General features: G+C 41.1%; 1 long non-coding RNA gene across 4 annotated transcripts in view; it reads left to right on the plus strand.

Annotated features, from left to right (window-relative positions):
• The window catches only part of LOC310743396, a 60,217-nt gene that overhangs the window by 10,237 nt on the left and 27,733 nt on the right, over positions 1-22,247 (plus strand). For all 4 annotated transcript variants that reach the window (XR_014538993.1, XR_014538994.1, XR_014538995.1 and 1 more), the window contains one exon: positions 17,245-17,354. This is a non-coding gene — a long non-coding RNA (uncharacterized lncRNA). The remainder of the gene's footprint in view (positions 1-17,244; positions 17,355-22,247) is intronic.

A 22,247-nucleotide genomic window follows, 5' to 3' on the forward strand; every position in this document is an offset into this window, starting at 1 on the left:
ACACCCACCACACCCACCCTTCCTACACCACTGTTTGGCAGGAGCCTTGGGACTCTAGCCGGGAACAAGAGAGGAGCACCATTTGCGGCAGGCTGGAAGAGATGTCTTGGACTGCAGTGCAGCATTGCTCTGTGGAACAAGCCCTTCTTGAGAAGACCATGCTGTAAGATCTGTACCCCCTCCATCTAATTTCAGGTGTAAATATATGAATAAATCATATTACTTAAAGCTACAACAGCCTCCACCAAGTCTTGATTCTCGAAGTCGCCCCCTTCCCCATATATTGCCACAGCTCAGAAGAGAGTGGGGGTAGCACCCAACCTTTGTAACAGTGTGTAAAAACTGGCATGATGCAGTCTGCGTATAGTCTGGAAGGAGGAAAGATGGATCATTGGCAATCCCTATAGGAGGACAGATAATGTCTTCAGTGATTTGAAAAACTGCACTGTGTTGCTGGAAGTTGTTCCATATAGAGAAGGACAAACAAGGTTATTCCGTTTTAACAAATGAACTTGTTTAGAGCTAAACAGTCAGGCAAACCTCATTTGCTAGCTAAGACATTTTGAGCCGCAGGCTGAAAACATAAGCGAGTTCCAAGGTACTTTTCCTCTGAGAGTAAACCTAAATGCATGCCTTTTGGTAATACGTACAACACATTTCCACTTACTCACCAGAGTAGCATCTTCCTGAAATGCATAAAAGTTAATATCAGTAGATCTTTGTAAGATAAGAGAAAATACTGTCCACAACAGCCAACGTGATAATTATTTTGAATACGCTATATGTAACTTGAGCTGCTTGTAGGTAATAAAAATTTATTCCTAGTAGTAGGTGCAGTGTAGCTTTGTACACCTTCTCTAAATGCAGAATGGTTGAAGTCCGTTGATTTCCATAGGAAAACATGGAGCAAATGAGTAATGAAATAAAAATGACATGTATAGGTTTGACTGTTGTTGAAATACAACCATTATCCCAAACTAGGCTTAGCTCTGACATATAAAACAATTTGTACAAATTGAGTAATGGTGGGTTTGAATTGCTCCCTTACCAGAAATAGCATTAAAAAGCAAAGAGAGTCATGTTGTTCCATAGAAAAAGATAAAAAATCTGCAGTTTGGGAATACCTTTGTTGGGATTGAGCAAAATCTCACAAGATAGTGGCACATCAGACACAGACACAGAGATACAGAGAGACAGAGAGGAAGAGAGAGAGAATGAGAGGGTGTTGGGGAAGACTGTTTTTGCCACTTCTGTCCAAATAACTTTTCTTTTTGTACTTCAGGTACTTTTCTTACAACTGGTAGAAATTAGATAAGACTTCCCTTACTTTAAACTTATCTATTTGTCTTTGGAAAAGTAATAAAACCCTATTTCCTTCTTAACCTGGTTTATGAAAGCACAGCTGTCACAATCACCTAGTATTAATAGTAGACTTTAATAAAAGAAGGAAGAGAGATGTTTGCTAGAAGTGTGCAATAGGCCATGTAATTTGATTGTTAACTTTTTTGTACGCTTAATTTTTTTGGGGGTACTTTTTAATGCATAGCAAATTATGCATAACAACTTTTACTGCAGAAACATATATGCAATTATGTTGAAACAATTAACAAGTGGTAAAAGGGTGGGAAGAAGGATGTTAGCTAATCCATATTTAATAGGGAGTGGTGGTAAATATTTTAAATGAAACTATACTTTGAATTATGAACCTTTGTTTTTCCTTGCTGCAGGATTATGAAATATTGTTATAATTGCAGATATAGTTTTGTTGCAGTATTTTTCATGATGATATATAATTCCTGACAAATATATCTATTTCCAGGATATAATGACTGCATTAAAAACTGCTGAAACAATGTCATGTGAAATTCAAGGAAGCTGATACATAATATTATTTCTTTAAAAAATATTCCATTTTTATCCCACTCTTTCTTCCAAGGAGCTCAGGATGACTTACAAGGGCTTTTCTTTCTCTATTTTATCTACACAACTGTCCTGTGACTGAGGTAGGCCAGGCTGAGACAGAGAATACCTGGTCCACAATCACCCCATGAACTTCATTGCTGAGTGAAGATGTGAACCTGGGTCTCCCTGCTTTTAAGTGCAGTATTCTAACAATCTGCCACCCTGCTTGGCTGTGGATGCAAAACTGAAGCAAGCACACGACACTGGTAGAGTGAACAGTGTTACTAAAGTGTAGGTAGGTTCCCACAAGGCAAGACACAGTGATAACAGCAAGAACCTTTATTGAACTACAGAACTGAACAACAGGGACAAAGCAACTGCTTATATACATTTCTGAAGGACTGGGCCACTCCCACTCCCAACGTGATTGGCTGTCTAAACTTCCAAGCTGCGAATCATGAGTTTAAGGGCCAATGGCTGAGGCCCAAATCCTGAAATGTTTTGTGATTGGATATCATGTATTGAATCAGAACTCAGGAGCTCAGATTCCTTAGTCCAGACTCAAGCTCAGGCAAACACAGACCACTGAATACATAACAGAGAACATCAAATTCAATTTGATGCACATAGGTTTATTTAACATGAATCAGTCCCAGTGTGGTTTGAGCCAGATATGCTTCTTTGAGACAGTTTCAAAATCAACCAATAATATGTGTAGAATGGTTCATTAATGTTTATACTGTGCTAAAGGAAAGTTCCTGGCATTGTTTGGAAAATGGGGGGGGGGGAATAGTGCGGTTTTGAAATCAGAGGTTAAAATCATTGCAGTTTTGAAAGGTTCAGTCCACTGTCTTGATTCAAAATAGCATCCAATTGTATCCAAATATAGACAAAGACCTGCTCTATTAGCTCAAGGACCAACATGCAGGATTTGGCTATAATATTTTAAGAGGGGTCTAAATGCATGGTGAACAAAGAGACAAAAAACTTTCCAAAATATATAGTAGGCTAATTCAATGAAAATGTCAAGTTCCAGACTTATTTGTCATGTTCATATACAGGTTCTATATCATTTAAAAGATAATTTCCCAAAGTTTAATTATCTGGCAAGAGTTTTTCACAATGGCATTTTACATGTGAGGAAAACAACCAGAAGCATGGCATACAAGATGTATCAGAATTTATCCAAGTTCAGTTAAATACCTCTCCAAGAAAGTAGACAATAGGTTAATAAATGTTTATTATATTGATAGTTTTTCTTTCTCATTTAGTGAATTGACAAAAAAACTTTATGTTAGGAACAAAATTCCATAAGTTTAGGACAATAAAACTTATGTTGGTTTAGTGTGTTATATCAATCACAAAACACATATTTTTTGGTCCCCTCAACAAATGAAAATAAAAATCTCTGGTTTAACTTTATTCTCTTCTTTTTATACATTCGCGTACTCCTTTAAGTGGCCTGGTTCCGAAACAGTTTAGGGCTTCAAAAATAGCCATAGTGGCATTTTGATTTGGGCATTAAAAGGCATTAGCAACCAGTAAAATAATATAACTGATTCATTTGCTAGTAACCATATAGCATTTGAATTCCCTCATGGTAGAACTTTGCATTCTCGCTCCCCTGCTCTGCTTGCCAGACAACGTTTGCCTCTAATCATTTGTCTTGAAAAAAGCTTTCCAGTCAGGCAGAGGCAACAAAGAACAGGTAGTGCTATTGTTTGGCATGATATTTTTCACAAAGAGAAATGACCATGGGAGTGAAGAATGAAAAGAAGAGGAGGATAAAGAACGGAAGGAATCGACAACTAAATAAAAAGAAGACTAGAGTCTTAGCAACAAACTGGGTTCAAAAGAGGTCATCACTATCGATAGTCTGGAGGTCACCAAGAGACCTATCCATGGTGTGGGAAGAAGGAAGGTGATAATTCTTTACTAACAGCTCAAAACGCAGTGGGGGGAAAGGAGTTTATTAGAAATGGTTTGCTATAGCACCAATGACCAAACTATTAAAATGTAATTTCATCAGCTACATACTTGGGAATTTGGAAGGAGAAAGTTATCCAGGTAGAAAAATGGTTTTTTGGACAAAGGCACTGTGCTGCTTTCTCCTCTGGGTACAAGACAGAAGCCATGTTTCAAGAAGTGATCCTCTTTAATAATGCCTTTTGCAACTCTGCTTTGATGCATTAAAAGTTTTCTGTAAGAGTTATTTGCCAAACAGTAGCAAGCCATGTAACCACAGAAGTTTTCCAGTATTTGGCGGATCTCTGCTCTGCCAGTGAGAACAGTATTAACTCCTTGTTTGGGGCCTGTTTTGATCCAGATTTACCCTTCCTTCCTTCCTTCCTTCCTTCCTTCCTTCCTTCCTTCCTCCCTCCCCCCTCCCTCCCTCCCTCCCTCCCTCCCTTTCTTTCTTTCTTTCTTTCTTTCTTTCTTTCTTTCTTTCTTGTTTTTTCTGTGGTTCTGCCCCCAGTTGTAGATTTGCAAATCTTTTTTATTATTGTTTCACGAGACAGATACACACTATCTGTGAAAGTCATCCCATTGGATGGATGGGGTGTAGCCTGCTCTGGGTGGGGTTACATTCCCTCTGAAGGAGCAGGTAGCCTGGGGTACCTCTGAATCCCTTACTGGGACTCAAGTAGCCTCGGTGGTGCAGAGTGCCTTCCATCAGCTTCGACTGGTGGCCCAGCTGTTCCACTATCTGGACAGAGACATCCTAACTACACTCTGGTAACCTCTAGGTTGGATTACTGCAATGTGTTCTTTGTGGGGCTCCCTTTGAAGATGATTCAGGATCTATAGCTGGTGCAGAATTGGGTGGCCAAATTGTTGACAGGGGAAGAATGGTCCTGACATATAGCACCTATTCAGGCACAATTGCACTGGCTACCAATTTGTTTTCACGCTGTAAAACCTTATGTGTCTTAGGATCTCCATTCTCCCCCCACCCCCACATGCAGCTAAGGACTCTGTGATCATCAACTGAGGCCCTTCTCTGTGTGTCCCTTCTATGGGAGATCCAAACAGTGTCAACATGAAAATGCTCCTTTCCAGTGGTGGCTCGCTGCTTGTGGATTTCTCTTTCCAGGGAGGTACAGTATACTTGTCACAATCCTTATCTCTTTTTTATCTATTTGTAGGCAAAAACATTTCTTTTTACCCAGACTTTTCGCCCTTAATTTGAAAGGTTTGAGGTATTTGTGGCCTCTTTTTGCAAGGCAGGATCTGTAAGACCAGTCTTGTCTGTTTAGATGTGTTTTTAGACTTTCATTGGTTCTGTTTGTTATAACTGGTTTTAGTATTGTTTTTGTAAGTTGGTTTGGGTCACTTCTGTGAGAAAAGTGACTAATAAGTGTAATAGTAGTAGGAGTAATATTTCCCAAACCTTTTGAACCCCTTTCTAGAGTTACTCAACTTTTTGGGCCCCTAAAATTCAGCACCTATGCAAATCCCTCCATGTGTTGAAAGCATGTTCATAGAGCACTTTGAGGACTCGCACTCACTTCCACACATCCCTGATGTCCTGCTGCCTAGTTCGGGTCCCTCCTTGTGTGTGGTGGTTTTACTCAAGCATCTCTCTCTCTGTGAAGCTCCTTCTGAAGTCCACTGAACTGCCAGACAAGGAAGCATGAAAGTGGGGTGCACTAGCAGTGGCTAGCCCACTCAAAGTCAGTATGCAAGTTCCCACGACCACTTCTATGCAAACTCTCAAGGAGATTTGCATGAACCACCCACCTATAGTTGGTGCTGAACTGTGGGGGTCTAGAAGGTAGAGTAACTTTAGAAAGGGGTACAAAAATGAAGAAGAAGAAGAAGAAGAGTTTGGATTTGATATCCCGCCTTTCACTCCCTTTAAGGAGTCTCAAAGCGGCTAACATTCTCCTTTCCCTTCCTCCCCCACAACAAACACTCTGTGAGGTGAGTGGGGCTGAGAGACTTCAAAGAAGTGTGACTGGCCCAAGGTCACCCAGCAGCTGCATGTGGAGGAGCGGAGACGCGAACCTGGTTCCCCAGATTACGAGACTACCGCTCTTAACCACTACACCACACTGGCTCTCAGTGTGATGACAATGTGATGGACAGACATCTGTCCCTAGAAACAACAGTGACAAAAATTTGCAAAACATCCACGAAGGACCAGGACTGAGACTAGAACTACACATCAAAGGTTTTGAAAAAAGAACAAGCAAACTCATTTTAAAAGCAAAATAAAGCGAACATTAGAGGAGCGGGGCCCGGGGGACACACACACATGCCACAGACATGATTAATAGTTTGAACACGTTTTGCTGTCATTTATAAGCACCTCGTGTTCAGCTGTTGCACTTCTTTTTTTTTTTGTCGAGTGTCATGATTGTCTTGCTCTTTCAAGAAAAATGATTTTTTGGGAAACGCCGAGTCTTCATGCAAGGGAATGAATGTCATACATTTCAGTACATCTTTCATTCATGCCATGGAAACATTTGTTGCTCATGGAATTTAATTGCTTCATCTTTATTTCGCTGTCTGCCTGCTTCTTGTTAGATGGCTTCCTCTCCACCTCCCAGAAACACAAAATAACTCCCCAGCACCAACAAGCAGCACATTAAGTATCAGATCCACACATCTCATCCTGCTTCATTCCTTGTAGTAAGCTATTGGCCTGGTGTGGCATTTGCTCCTGGCCCAGCAAAAGGGTTCTCTAAATTTGGAGCAGAGCAACATTTGGTATATAGGTTATTTGGTATAATATTGTTGGATTGTAGCACCCTGAATTGTAGCACCTCAATTCCATAGTGTTGGCAACAAACAGGCCAGGACCAGAGCTGTTGTAAAAAATTCCCCTTCATTGATTCCAAGGTGGTGGTAGGGAACAAGGCATTTGACCTGTTCTCAAGCTGTTTTTCTTATTTATTTTGTAATTCTTTTTTGATATGTCGGAAGCTGCCATGAACATTGTGGTCCCAATGGAAAGGCTGGTTATGTTGTTGTTGTTTAGTCGTTTAGTCGTGTCCGACTCTTCGTGACCCCATGGACCAGAGCACGCCAGGTACTCCTGTCTTCCACTGCCTCCCGCAGTTTGGTCAGACTCATGTTTGTAGCTTCGAGAACACTGTCCAACCATCTTGTCCTTTGTCGTCCTCTTCTCCTTGTGCCCTCAATCTTTCCCAACATCAGGGTCTTTTCCAGGGAGTCTTCTCTTCTCATGAGTTGGCCAAAGTATTGGAGCCTCAGCTTCAGGATCTGTCCTTCCAGTGAGCACTCAGGGCTGATTTCCTTAAGAATGGATATGTTTGATCTTCTTGCAGTCCACGGGACTCTCAAGAGTCTCCTCCAGCACCATAATTCAAAAGCATCAATTCTTCGGCGATCAGCCTTCTTTATGGTCCAGCTCTCTATGGTCCAGGCTGGTTATACATTTACTTAAATAAATACAAAAGAGTAAAGATTAACCTTAAAGGTTTTCTGCACACACACTTACTTACAAGTAATTATTTCTGTAGTTCATAGGGATCAACCTTCACAAGGATCAATATGAATTTCAGCAAGGGTTTCACGGGCAGGAAGGCTAGCATTACAGAAGATTTGTGCATATGCCTAGGAACAGCCTGATCAGCTGCTTGCTTGCCACCTGTGCACATAGGCTCAATTTATATTCATAGCTCAATAAGATTTTATGGGTGGAAATGATATATGATTCACAGCACAGCCAATGTTACAAGCTGGACAAGCTATGATGTGTATTGTGGATGCCCAGGCAATTATGAATTTTGGTGCCATTTTTGTTTGTTTGGTTAATAAGTAGGATAAAAGTACGACATCCAGTGTTTACGTTTTCCAACCACTGTGGCCTATGCAAGACAGAAATTAAAAAATAAACACACAAATTCCTCTTTTTATGAACTTTGCATCATTTCCATGTGTCATGTAAGAAGCCTGAAATGCTTACTTATTAAAAAAGAGGTATATTTAAATAATAGGTCGATATAATTATTCTCTATATTTCTTAAGATAACTGGTCATGAGTTTTTTTTTAAAGAAATGTCCCAAACTAGCACTTTGCAATCCATTATACAGGAGGATCACTTTAGCATCCTGGCCTCCCTATGCATTTTAATGAAGAGGACAGATCTGTAAAGAGAAGTGCAAGTGGATTCTGCTTTCTTTCCTGATAAGAGAGGCTGCTTCATTTGGAACTGGTTGCTAGATACAGGATAAAAGTCTTTGGCAATGCAGACGTTTACTCAGAATTAAGTCTCATTATTTTCGATGGACCTTCTGACCAGGTAAATGTGTACAGGATTGCAGTCTGATTTTCTTTGTTGTCTCAATCATGTGCCTTAACTTGTAGAAAGGGGAATGTGGAGAGGACTGCATTGGCTGCTTCACATTCTGCACAGGAGGTCACTGAAAGCAAAATTCAAACCAGGAACGTGCCTCAGAGTGAGCATATTATCCCCCCCCCAATTTTTTAAATTAATTTTCCAAATTATTACAAATCCAACCAGATTACTTTAATTTAATACAGTGTCTTAAAATCAGGTTTCCTGCCCCTGTTGCAAACATATGTTGATCGTTTCCTCCCAAAGCAGCATCATTTCTTATTTAGGGTTCAGTTGTCATCCGTCAATCTTCGTTACATCATTCTTGCAGCTGACCACATCTTCCTCCTTACAAACAGCACCTCTGTTACATCTTATAAGTATAAAATCCATTGCACACGTGTAGTCCTTCATATACATTGTTGTTTCAGACCTGGCGTGCTGGGAGAATTAATTACTATCTTCCACTGTTCAGTTCTTTCCAGTGTTTATCTGGATGGTACAAGGTAGCACATTCCATTAGAATGAGCATATTATCTTCAGGTACAGCTCATGTGAAGAATGGGGCCATAAAATCTTTATTTGCTGGCGACATTGCATAAAAACACTTGTGTATGTGTTTACATACACAGTGCCTTTTTTCTGGGGGGGACGCAGGGGTACATATACCCCTAAACATTTTGTGAATCTTAGTTTGGCCTCATTGAGGGGCAGTTTTTCAATATGAGTAGGAAAAGAGAATACCCCTAAACATTTTTTTAAAGAAAAAAAGCTCTGTACATACATACATAACACAAACAACAGCTTTTTTGGGGGGGAGGGGATATTGGACAGGAAAATGGCACCAGGAAAAGCTTTAAAGAGACATGGCCACCAGTCTAAGCATTTTAAAAACAAATGTGCTTAAATTATGTCCAGATTTGCCCTGTAGCTGCCTACAGCAAGTAGCACCCAGCCAGGAAGCACATAAAAGCACATAAAGGCACATAAAGGGAAGTAAGGGGTGTCCCCATTATCTGTTATTGGACTGTCATGGGACAGTCCACTGCCATGTGGCCCTCCAACTCCCCTCCCCCCAATAGAATGAAAGGTGCTGGAAGAAAATGAGAGGAGTTAATGTACAATTATTAGAGGATTGTGGATTGGGAAAAGAGTATCGGGCATACACAACACAAACACAGTAAGCCTCACAGAAAGTACAGGGAAGAAATGTGGGAATGTTAAGGATATTAGGCGAGGCTATATTGATTGAATATTATCCTTCCTTCACTCACGCTAGTGAGTCATGTAGCAGAGCAAATTCCCCTCAATACAGCAGGAAGCTAGTTTGCAGCTTCGTTTGAATCTCTTTAGTGAAGATTATTCCTGGTGTCCCCTTTTATCCCTCTTAACATAATAAAGACACAAGAGTCTTTCCTTAAAAGTAACAAGAAGTTTACTAACATTCGGTTCAGAGTATGATCCCTGAGGGCAGGCTTTAGCTAGTAGTTACAGAACAAATTGTGGGTTCATCCCATATGGGGACTGAGCCCATGAGCAAATACATTAAGAGAACAGCATCAAGAGAAGAAAATGGCTTCAGAAGAGCAGCATGGCATCAAGAGAGACAGATGGCAGTGTGACTCGGCTCTTTTATGGAGTCAGCCAGGATCACACCCATCTCCCTGGTCACATGCAAGGGAAGGACACTCCAGACCTGTGAAACAGGAAGTTATACTGACTGGAGTAACATCCCCCTGCCTGTGTCCACTCTAGGGAAACAAGGAATGTTGTATTTGACTGCTCCAATGGATTACATCCCACAAGAAAGACCATGAGAAAAAAAGCAGGGGCAAAAGAGTTGATTTCCAGCTTCCCAGAATATCATGTGATGCTTTCAGAAGTGGCTTTAGGGCAGTGTGACTGGTTCAGCTGCACTGGGTGCCGTTACCACAGGGGTTGGTGTAGAAATGGTGTCAAATTGAGCATGAGAAGCAAGGGGGCAGCAGCAAATTTTAGCATCGCGTAGGGTGCTTTTGAAATTTGCGAGTCTGCCATTGATAATTTGCCCTAACAGTTCTTTCCGCAGGATCATTATCCTCCTTTTCTATCAAAGGCAGAAACGGGAAGAGAAAACAGGCTACACACTGCCACTGAAGTGAGTTCTATAACCCTTGTAATGATTGCTGCTATTGACCCAGATCATATAATTTTTAATAACGTGATCTACCCTAATGTCTGATATTAAGCTATTTAAAGATTAATTCAGAGAGGACTTGCTTTATCTTAATTAAGAGTAGGAAATAAGTTGAGCAGGGCACTTGGTAATTCATTTTGCAGTTGACTCTGGTAAGGCTTGCTTTCATAAATTTGGCATATCTGAGAATTTATTATCTGGGTAGGAAGCAATCTATAGAGTTCTGCTCTCTTGTGAGCAATAAAATATTAGGTTCCTTTCAGCATGCACAACATTTGGGATGTTCAGTGATATAGCCTACATGAAAGGGAAGAGGTTCCTCAGCAAATATAGACCGGATTCCCCTAACTTCATGCCTTTGGCTGTGGCTAATGTAGTAGGTGGGTGCCACGTTATGGAAAGTTCATATTAGCACTGATGGATAGCTCAGCTCAAAGAGCATGTGACTCTTAATTTCAGGTTTGTGGGTTCAACTGCCACTGCAGGGAGTTGGACTAGATGATCCTCATGGTCCCTTTCCAACTCTACAATTCTATGTTTATGTCTATGTCTATGAATGACTGGCAAGAGAGAGGTGAATTGGTCACAGAAAACCTAGGAGTTTGCTTTTCAGAAAGAAACCCAACATGGTTAGCAATAAGATTTTCTTTCAGACAGTAGCACACTTGTTAACTAGTTTTGAGAAGTTACTTGTTTCAACCTCCCAACATGTTACAAAAATTGGCACTTAAAAATTGGCACCTGCGGCACTTCTAAAGGAATAAAATCCATTTGGGAATCTGGCAGCAGTTGAACAATATTTTTTTTAATAAACCCCAGTGGGGTGAATGTTTCCGTGTAGACCTATGAAATCCATTATTGCCAAGAGTTGAAGGTATTAACTAGCTAGCACCTTTAACCCTGTCAAGTTTCAAAAACTTATTCAACCTGTGATCCAACAGTTGTTGGAGACAATATGGGGCTTGTATCCACATGTGATATTCTTGTCCAGTTATTAATGTTATTGGAAGGCAAATGTTGAGGCTGAATATCACAGAACAATTAACTCATACGGATCCTAGAGGAGCATTACTGAATGCTTTTCCAGAAGACCAAGCAGAAGTATCATACCAGGAACTAGTTTATCATCTCCCCACAGAGTAGAAATTGTTGCATACTGGAAAGACCAAAAAACAACAACACAGGGATTCAGTTGTGGTGCAGGCTATAATGGAGCCATCTTGTTATGGAACAACTAACTCACCATCAAAAATAATTTCTAAAGTCTGTAGAATCCAGGATTGGGAAACCTGTGGCCTTCCGGAAATTGTTGGCTCCAACTCTTATCAGCCCTAGGCAGCAGAGCCAATCTGTCCATGAGGAGGAGTGAAGCAGCCCACCTCAGGCAGCAGAATCCCACAGGGCAGCACCCCTATGGGCACCTTGCCCACCCCTGTCACCACTGCCAGAGTTGCTTCTGGCAAGATCTCATGGAGCTCTGCAAGGTATTGTGAGAGTTCTGTGAGACATCATGGAATCCCACTGGAAACTACCACATGACCCCGGTAAGCAAGGCTTTGGTGATGGGGTGGCAGTGGGTGTGGCACCTTTCTGTTTTGCCTCAGGCAGCAAAGCAGGTTTCACCAACGCCTAAGTGTGCCTCTGGCTTGGTGTCTCTTGGAGGTCCAGGCCAGGGGAAAATAGTTAAGCAGCGCATGACAGATAATAGCAGTGAGCCCAATGGTGCCATGTGCTGATGCGCTGCTGTTTTCTTGGCACAACAGCAAGGAATAAGCAAGCCCTATGCAATCTTAAGGAAATCAGCCCTGAGTGCTCACTGGAAGGACAGGCTCCAATACTGAAGCTGAGGCTCCAATACTTCAGCCACCTCATGAGAAAAGAAGACTCCCTGGAAAAGACCCTGATGTTGGGAAAGATGGAGGGCACAAGGAGAAGGGGACGACAGAGAATGAGATGGTTGGATGGTGTTCTCGAAGCTACCAGCATGAGTTTGACCAAACTGCGGAGGCAGTGGAAGACAGGAGTGCCTGGCGTGCTCTGGTCCATGGGGTCACGAAGAGTCGGACACGACTAAACGACTAAGCAACAACATGCAATCTTTCCTTTTTCAGATGGGAGCGAAGGTTAGAGAGCTGCTGTAGCATTGAGGGTTGAAGGGAGAATGAAGATCGATGGGTCTGGGGAAGCCAGCCTTTCCAGGCTACTTTTGATTCCTGTGAATCATGAGAGATCATGTGCTTCCTTTGTAAACTTAAATATCAATATAATATCTGTGTTTTCCTTTGGCTGTTTGAACATGCTTATTAGCATTCTTTATCCTCCTGACTTTTTCTTTCTCTCTGACTCATGCACCTTTCAGAATTAAAGTATCTGAAAATTTGATATGAGCTTATGCAAGATAATTAGCTCCCATCGAGGTTAAGAGCAAGAAATTATTATAATTAAAAACAAAAAAAGCTTATAGTGTACTCTGAAGGGGACTAGGTGCTTATTTTCCTATTTAACACAAGGTGAATCAGGAATGCTTCTGTCAGTTTAGAGAGAAAGGCTACTTGGAAATTGTATGTTGCGTTTACTTTTCCTTGTGCGCTGAGAAAATTACAACACATTTCCTGGATTTGCAGTGACATTATCATACAACAACTATAGGAACACCCACACAAAGGCATCCTTTGGAGTCCTGCACCTTGAGAAAAATATTACAATAGCATCTCTCCCCTTGGCCTCCCCACAAAAACCCAAGGCTGATGATCCTGGCCTGAAAACTCCTGCTCGTATCCGCCTCCCTGTTCTTGCAAATTTACCTATCAGGTGCTCTTGGGGTGACTCCTACAATTCTTTCTTTCAGGATGCATTGCAGAGCACTTTGGAAGGTAATCTTATCTATGATTCCTCCAGTCAGAGTGCAGTCTGCAGGTTCCTCCTGGGATGAATCAGAGGAAAACACACTTTGTTGCATAAATTAAACATGCATTTTAAAAATTACATTAAATGCCAAGTCTGTTTCTGGCAACTTATTAGGATGCTGTTGTGGTTCCATATTCTGCTACAAATCATGAAACGTTTTTTTGATTTTAAGGTTTAGTTCTCCCACCTCTGTTTTATATGCATTGCAGAAAAGTGCTTTTCAATGTATTTTGAAAAACATTTTAGCAAAGGAAAACAATTTAAGTGTGTTACAAATATTCTGCAGTCTTAAGCACTGTGGGGGTGTTTTTATTTCTTAACATAAATGTTTGGTCTTTAAAATCCACATTCGTAAAGTAAAGCTGTTTTGCAGTTTCCCATATTTATTTCATGCTGCTGTTTATGATCCTGTGAGAAGAAAGGAGGAAATAAACAACAAAAAATACAAATTTGGCTTTAAAGAAATCCTCTTGGTTTTTGTTTTTGTTTTAAAACTACCTCCAGTTCAGAACAGGGATGGGGGATTGGAAAATTAAGGGGAGAAGCCCTTCTGTGCAAAGGGGCCATTAGCATATTGGTGTATGTGGGGGGATATTTTCTCACAAAATATCAGAAATTTATGAACAACTGAGGAATAATTCAGGATTTCTAAAACGCAATAAGTGACAATTTCATTTAACACTCCGCCCCCCCCCCCCGCCGCAATGATATCTGGAACGTTGTCTGGAAGAATCTGAAAAAGCTGCTTACTAGAGTGTTAAGAACATGGCTTTTTTTCAACCAGAACTCACAGGCAAAAGTGTATATTTGGTGCTCAAAGGACAGATGTCACCATCCCTATTTAAAGTCAGCCCTGCTTATTTTACTTAATGAACATTAATACCTTTAGCTTCTCAGAATACTTTACTGACACTTAGTGTTCTGTCCCAGCATAAGTACTGGGTATCCTTGGGAAGTTAGGGGGGTTACAGCTCTCCAGAAAACTCAGTCACGTACATCCCCCCTCACACCAATCAAACTCTTTCTGGTGTACTGATTAGCAACAGGCAGGTAGGATTATTTTCCATTTTAATTATCCTCAGTGCTTCAGAACAACACAATAGGGAGGTCATTGGGGTAACTTAAAATGGTGCTACAGCTAAGAAGTTTAGGGTAGTCTGGAGTACAGTGGTACCTCGTGTTAAGAACTTAATTCGTTCCGGAGGTCCGTTCTTAACCTGAAACTGTTCTTAACCTGAAGCACCACTTTAGCTAATGGGGCTTCCTGCCGCCGCCGCGCCGCCGGAGCACAATTTCTGTTCTCATCCTGAAGCAAAGTTCTTAACCCGAGGTACTATTTCTGGGTTAGCGGAGTCTGTAACCTGAAGCGTCTGTAACCTGAAGTGTTTGTAACCCGAGGTACCGCTGTACTGCTGTTCACTGCCAGTTAAGTCCACTGGGGCCCCCCAATGGCAGAGGGGTCCTACCAGAGGGAGTTTTCCTAGGGTCTCTTCAACCTGGATCCTGCCCTATTTACTTTGATGAATACTTAATAAATGTTTGAGTAACAAAACCTTTCCCACAGTTTCAAATTCATGCTTCCCCGCTCTAGATTTCCTGATCCCACAAGTCATAAGACCTTTCAAATGCCCATAGGGCTTGCATTGCGGCGCCCAAATATTTGAGGCTGCAACTCAGTGTGAATGAGATTCATTGTGACTGGCATGCCCTCTAATTGTGATGGAAGAGTCAATTTATTTTAAATTGTCTTGGCCTCAAATCCAACGAATAACTGCTGGATTTCTAAGCATCTGTCAATATAGATGGGGCATTGCCTAGCAATGTTTGTGATTAACAATAAATCAGAGCAGGGGTAGCCAACATGGTGCCCTCCAGATGTTGGTTACATTTTGCTAATAAACTAGTCCTAAACACTGTTGGATTTGTGCCATGGGCTGGCTTTCTTTCTGGCCATTACCCCCACTCTTCCGCCATTATTTTCAGAACCACCTCTTCAAAAACAAAACAAAAGCAAGCTGAATTTAAATAGAGATTGAAGCCGAAGCTAGGTGTGGCGAGTTTATAACCCCAGAACATGGCTACTCTTACTCCTATTTCAATGTTCCCTCCTTGAACTGATGTAATAGGGCTCCATTAAACTGATGGGAGTACGTTTGAACAGTTGCAATGATGCAAATGCCCCCCCCATCAATTTGCCTCCCAATTGCAGGAGGAGGCAGTGCATATGCACAAGAATCACGTAAAGATTAAGCGATGATGCTTTTATCAGGGATAAAAGGGATTTGCAATGCAATAGTAAGAGTGTGGGTATTGATTGGACACATCCCTGGAGTGTGGCTGTTAAATGGCAGTTAAACAGCAACAATTTGGGGTATTATTGTTAAGTCAGGCTCTGTTATTTGGATAAATGGTTTTATGTGGATAAAACCACACCAAAAGGTGCTGGGATTCAGGCTGCTGCCGCTTATATACACGCTTCCTTTTCTGCATTTCTTTTAGCACCTGCTATTGTTCATACATCTCACTGGAGTCTGCTGGACTGATGGCTGCTCTACAGACTTAGGCTGCAGTCAAAAGCCCAAACAGGCAGTGGTTGAGCTGAATGGAGCAGCTCTGCCACCAATACTAGCAGAAGATGGCGGGCAGCCAATAGCTACTCCAGTCTCAAGCTAGTGTAGCAGTTGGGTCCACACTGGGCTTGAGCCAGTGTCACCAGCATGCAGTTCCCTGTGTGACCTGCTCAAAGTGTTCTGGGCATGGGATGGTGGCATCATCTTGCAGATAGAGGGCTGTGACAGAACTGGGGGGGAGAGACACTGGTGTCCAGTCTACCCCCTCTCTCATCGCCCAGCACAAAGGGGGAGGGGTTTGAAATTGCAGTCTCAATTATTCTGGTTTGTGATTGGTTTTAAAATTATTTTGTGTTTTTAAATCGCTGCAACGTACCCTGGGACATTATGGTGAAGGGTGGATAAGAAGTCAAACATCAATAAATCAGTAAATGAATGAATGAATGAATGAAACTATCTAATTCAAACTGGGTCTCAGACTGAAACTTTCGCCTCTCACATACAAAAAATGTGGGCATAGAGTAGCTTGCTTGTGTTCTGATTGGCTCTTGCATGCTAGTAACTCCTTCCCCATTGGTCACGAGGGCTGCTTGTTTATTGAGAAGCAAGACCAGCTTGCAGTGGGTGGGCTGAGGTGACGTGCATCTTGGATCAATTCATAATACAGTGACTAAGAAAAATGATGACTTGGCAAAGGATCAAAGGGATGTTATCTTTAATAATTAACAGTTAACAATTAAATCTTCAGTTTTTATTATTTTTTAAAAAAGAAGAAGTCCTGCCTCAGCATTTCAGTGTGAATTTCTCCGAATACATTTTCTATCCCATTTTTCCTGATATGCAATTTTTGCAAAACAATTTCCCACAATATATCATTCTCCTAATAAAATTTCCACAATATCTATAAACATTTGTATATTATTTTCATTAATATATGCATTTTTATTCACACTTTATCCTTGTATATGCATTTTTGTATACATTTTTTGAATAGAGAACTGCATTACAAAATTCGGAGAAGTGCAAATTTTGAATGAGAGACCCATTTTGAATTGTGTGTTGTTTTGGACTGTTTGAGATTAGATCGGTTTGCCTTAATATGAGAATTGAATCTAATTTATTCACCATCCTCTTGCCTTCCAGAGGTTTTGGACTACAACTCCCTTTAGTCTCAGCCAGTAATCCAAAACCTCTGGAGGGCACCGTCGCTGAAGGCTGTTCTATAGTGTCTGCGTTCTCATTGCCTCAGTGAAACTTCTTCACCAACTTATTGGGTTATGAATGATATTTGAAAGATGACGGTGTTAGACTGACTGAAACCTAAACTCCTTGTATATTTAAGTCTCCCTGAGTATCTGATCTTTTTTCCTTTGCAAACTAGGGAGACGAAATACTTCTCTTCTTCTCATCCTCATTGGGCAGACAAGCTCACAAGATGTCCATGTGAAACCTCTGCTTTCCTTCATAGAAAGATTCAAAGCTCTATCTAAGGTAAGGGAAATTCCTCTTATTAATTTTTTAAAATTTAATTATTTCATCTGTTTGGGATAACTTTGTTCTAGGCAACTTTTAAAATATAATGACTTGCTTTCCAGATCTGATTATGGATACATAAATCAGAGTGATGGTGGTTTCATATATATATATATATTGTACAAATCCTGTTAAATAAAACTGAAGCTTTTGAGTGCCATGCAGTGTTTTCATTAGTCAAAGGTTGTGAGTCAGTTAATTATACGACAAGAGGTGCAAACTCTTTCTTCCCTATGACTCATATAACAGAAGCATCCTGATTAATATTTCATTGGTGAAACAGTATTTTTCAGAAATATTTATGGCCTGAAAGACTTTTCTCATCAAGCTACAATTCTCTGTGATATGAGATTTTTAATCCTGAAATCCTGAGTGACTCCTTTGAAATTGTTGATGGAATGAATTAATATACAGGGCAAGCACAGATACCATGTACCATGCCAAATAATAAAAAGCAGTTCTCAGAATAGCATGAAAAAATTAACCTTGCAAATGAACAGATAATCTGAACACTGATTTTCTTCAATAGTATTTGATTAAGGAGCTTTTCAGATGAATGCCTAATCAAAAAATTATATAGCAATAGCCTGCTTATTAAAACATTCACATTATTTTGAAAAATTAATTATGGAAGTTGAAGAGATACTAAATTTACACTGGTAAATGTTAACATGAGGGCTCCCCCCACCCAAAAAAATAGCCCCAGGCCTTGGTCTGTTGAAAGTGAGTGGTTTGAAAAGATTTTTCACTGTTCTGTGTGCAGAAGACTGATCCTTGTTGCCCACCTAACACCTTTTGCCATTATGTTGATTGGCAGCTGTCCTGTTGGGAGCAATTTGCCTGATCTGCCAGGGGGTAAAAAGTATGGCAGTGCATTGGCAGCTGTTAACTAGGACGACAAAGCCAAAAACAGTGGAGGGAGATGGAATATATTATATCAATGTTTTAAAATCACACACAAACAAATGACACCTCAGTGTCACTGTATTTTTTTAATAAAGCAGTGAAATCTACAAAGATTGTGTGTCTTTTTCTAAGTAATCTTTTGTGGCAGCTCGATTGGCATTGCACTTTTTTTTTAGAACCGAGTCATGCACTTCTACACACACACACACACACACACACACACACATTTCACATTTTTTGATATTCCAAATAGTATTCTTCAACATTTGTGTTGTGGTCCCAATGAAAATTGCAGTCCCTGTGAACTCTCCACCCCTGAAAGCTGCTGTTTCTTCAGGAAAGGAGGCTGCCATGGACACAAATTCAGCTTCCTTCTGGGAAGAAGAATACAGTGGTACCTCAGGTTAAGTACTTAATTCGTTCCGGAGGTCTGTTCTTAACCTGAAACTGTTCTTAATCTGAAGCACCACTTTAGCTAATGGGGCCTCCTGCTGCTGCCGCGCCGCTGGAGCACGATTTCTGTTCTCATCCTGAAGCAAACTTCTTAACCTGAGATACTATTTCTGGGTTAGTGGAGTCTGTAACCTGAAGCGTATGTAACCTGAAGTGTATGTAACCTGAGGTACCACTGTAGTGGCTCCAAGGGGAGGGTGCTTTCACCAGAACTGTGGCACTGAGAGGGCAGAGTTACATCTTCCCCCTCTGTGCATCCTGTATCTGGTAACTCCCCCAAACTAAAAAGCATTACTTTAATAAGCAAGGGGAAGGGTCAGGGCTAGCACACTCATACGACAAGGTGAGCCAACATCCTCAGTTGGCAGGATCCTGGGGCAGCAGATCTGGCCTCCAAGGAATGCATTGCCCATGGCAGCTGCCATCGTGGCAGTGACAGCTATGGTGAGCTCCTTGGAGGTTGGATCTGCCACCTCCTCGGCAGCCCTTCCCCCTCATGCCGCCTCTACAATGACCTATTGATGGATAGGAAGTTCTGCTGGTCTGAGCCCCCGATGTAGATCCTTATTCCTCCCTTGTTACCAATGTAGATCTCTGCTTACCCCTTCTTGCATGGCTGGGGAGGAGGGAGATGCCATTTTGTGGTTTGCCTCAGATGCCAAAATGTCTTGGGCTGGGTCTGGGAAGGGTTGTACCTCGGCTGTAGAGCATCTACTTTGCACACAGAATGTCCCAGGTTCAATCCTGACATCCTGTCCCCTGTCTGAAATCCTGGAAAAGGTGCTACCAGTTAGTATAAAGAATTCTGAGCTAGACCGACCCATGGTCTGACCTGTAAAAGGCAGCTCCCAACGTTCCTATGGATTTGGTGTATTGTTTACTTTGGTCCCCGCTTTGATTGTGGGGTTACATGGAGACTAGGGATGTGTGGATCTGCCAGTTTTGGTTTCTCTCTGTTTCTTCTTTTTCCAGTCTTCAGCTCTCCACATTTTGCATTTTATAGTGCTCATTTCAGTGCTCATTTCCCCTCATATATTTGTATACAATTTTGGCTTATGTGCACATTTTTTTGCAAAGCAATCTTCCCCGTATATAATGTATGTCGTTTTCACCAACATATGCAGAACTGCATTGCAAGATACGAAGAAGTGTGAATTTTGAAGGACAGCTGTGTTTTGTTTTGCATTTTATTTCGGAAAGTGTGAATTATGTAGGTTCACCTTTAAATGCCAGCTGAATTGAATTTCTCTCTCATCTGTAATTGAGGCTCAACATGAAATATATGAGATGCTGATGTGATGGCATCGAGCAAGGTTTTGCATTCCATACAAATGGTTGAAGCCAATGGTGTCTGGAAGTGGGGTGGGGCAGCAGTGAGCCACAGTAGTGAGCCAAATGAGGGCTTAGAACATGCTGCAGAGTACAGTGGTACCTCGGGTTACATACGCTTCAGGTTACACACTCCGCTAACCCAGAAATAGTGCTTCAGGTTAAGAACTTTGCTTCAGGATAAGAACAGAAATCATGCTCTGGCAGCGCGGCAGCAGCAGGAGGCCCCATTAGCTAAAGTGGTGCTTCAGGTTAAGAACAGTTTCAGGTTAAGTACGGACCTCCGGTACGAATTAAGTACTTAACCCGAGGTACCACTGTACTGCATAGCACACAGGGATCCTCAGCAGATGTTCAGGGTTTCTTCACGACCTGATGTGGAAAGGATTGCCTGAAGGCTGTGGACAATTTTGACAGAGTTCAAAGAACTTCAATTAAAATTATGAATAATATTTGAAGACACATTCATAGGACTACCTAATTGAAAACAGATATAATTTCCCTCCTTTCGCCGTTTCTTTGTGGTATTTTTACACTGTATTGGTTTTGTGACATGATGAAAAATAACAACACAGAGCTTTGGACAATGTATAGTTTGTCCAACAGCAAGCAAGAAGAATGCTGTGGCTCTGTTATCTCTTTTGCAAAGAAACTTTCTGAGTTATAAATAGATTGCTAATGACTGTCAGGTTCTTCATCTCTGAAACTTCCTTGTAGGTATCTCATTACAGAGCTAACATCATTAATAAAATAGATGGAATATTTCACAAGGGCAGGATTTTTTTTAAAATTCTTTTTTACCTCAGTAGCTGTGAGGAATATACCTAGCATATGCATAATTTTGAAGGCCATTTTAAAACTGTAATTCATCATAATTATCTCCATATTTTAATGGCAAAACACATTTAATTGCTTTTGACTGGGCTGGCATCATGATACAAAAGAGAAGTAATGGCAGATGGTCCTACTGTCAAATCTGCTGCTCTTAACCCACAATAAAAAGTAGAACATGTTTCTGTGTCCCTAATGTGCTTTTTAGTACATGCATGGCCCAAAGTATACATTGTATGCAAATGCCTTTAACTGTAGCCCAAATGACCTGTTTGCTCCAGATTGCCCTCACCATGAGTAGCTTTTCTTTGCTCAAACTGCTTGTGGTGAGGGGAATCTGGAGTGGAGGAAGAACGTTACTCATTCCCCACTTTCCATTTCCCCCGTTAGAATTGTCTCCACAAAGCAATTGAACCTGGTAGACTATGTGACAGCGGACACAATCAGAGAACGGCTTTGACTGGCTGGCTAAACCAGGTGAGGTAGCAGATGGGCCTCAAACCCTCAGTGAGTTAGGGACTTCCCATGGATGTGAAGACAGGGTCTGGTGGATTGATCAGACAAGACCAGTCGTGGGTCCCACAGTCAAGAAGATGGTTTCTGCACATTCTGTAGAAGGAAGCGAGGGGCAGATGGGGCTCATCAACCTGGGAAGATTATTCATCTAGGAGAAGGAAAGCTCTGATCCTAAACCTCCACAGCCGTGTGGTATACTCATTTGTGAGAAAGGCTTCAGGAGTAAACCCTTTTACTGGAACTTAAGAGAACTAAGTTGTATGATCAAGAAAAGTCAATGCAATCACTTCAGAAGCTACAGAAGATATGCTGGCCCTTGAACTTAAATGACAGCAACACTCGTCTTACCCCAAATAATCCAAAATGCAATTTATGATTGTTTAGTGGAAGTGGGTGTGGCAATAGTAAAAACAAGATCATTTATAGACAGCTTTAATTGACTAATATCATAACAAATCTTCCATCAGTGTGACATTATTCACCGCCCACAGCAGTGTGGCAGTTGTAACTTCTTTTTGTTAATATTAATTGCTTAATCATTTTTATTTATATAGCTCTTAACTGGTGCCTGAAGCACTTTACATAAAAATAATTCAGTGAAATGTCATTTATAAAGTCTATTTAAAATTAACTTTTGAAGAGAAAAGAAAAGTAGAGTAAAGAGGGGAAAGATACACTACAGAGAATTCTCAGAGGGGAGATTGTGTTAGTTGGTTGATGCAAAAACACCACAGACTCATGAGGCACCTCAAAGCCCAATTAATTTATTATGGAGTAATCTTTTGTGGGCTGCAGCTCACTTCATCAGGTGTATTG

The sequence above is a fragment of the Podarcis filfolensis genome (genome assembly GCF_964270895.1).
Source record: "Podarcis filfolensis genome assembly, chromosome: 10".
NCBI lineage: Eukaryota > Metazoa > Chordata > Lepidosauria > Squamata > Lacertidae > Podarcis > Podarcis filfolensis.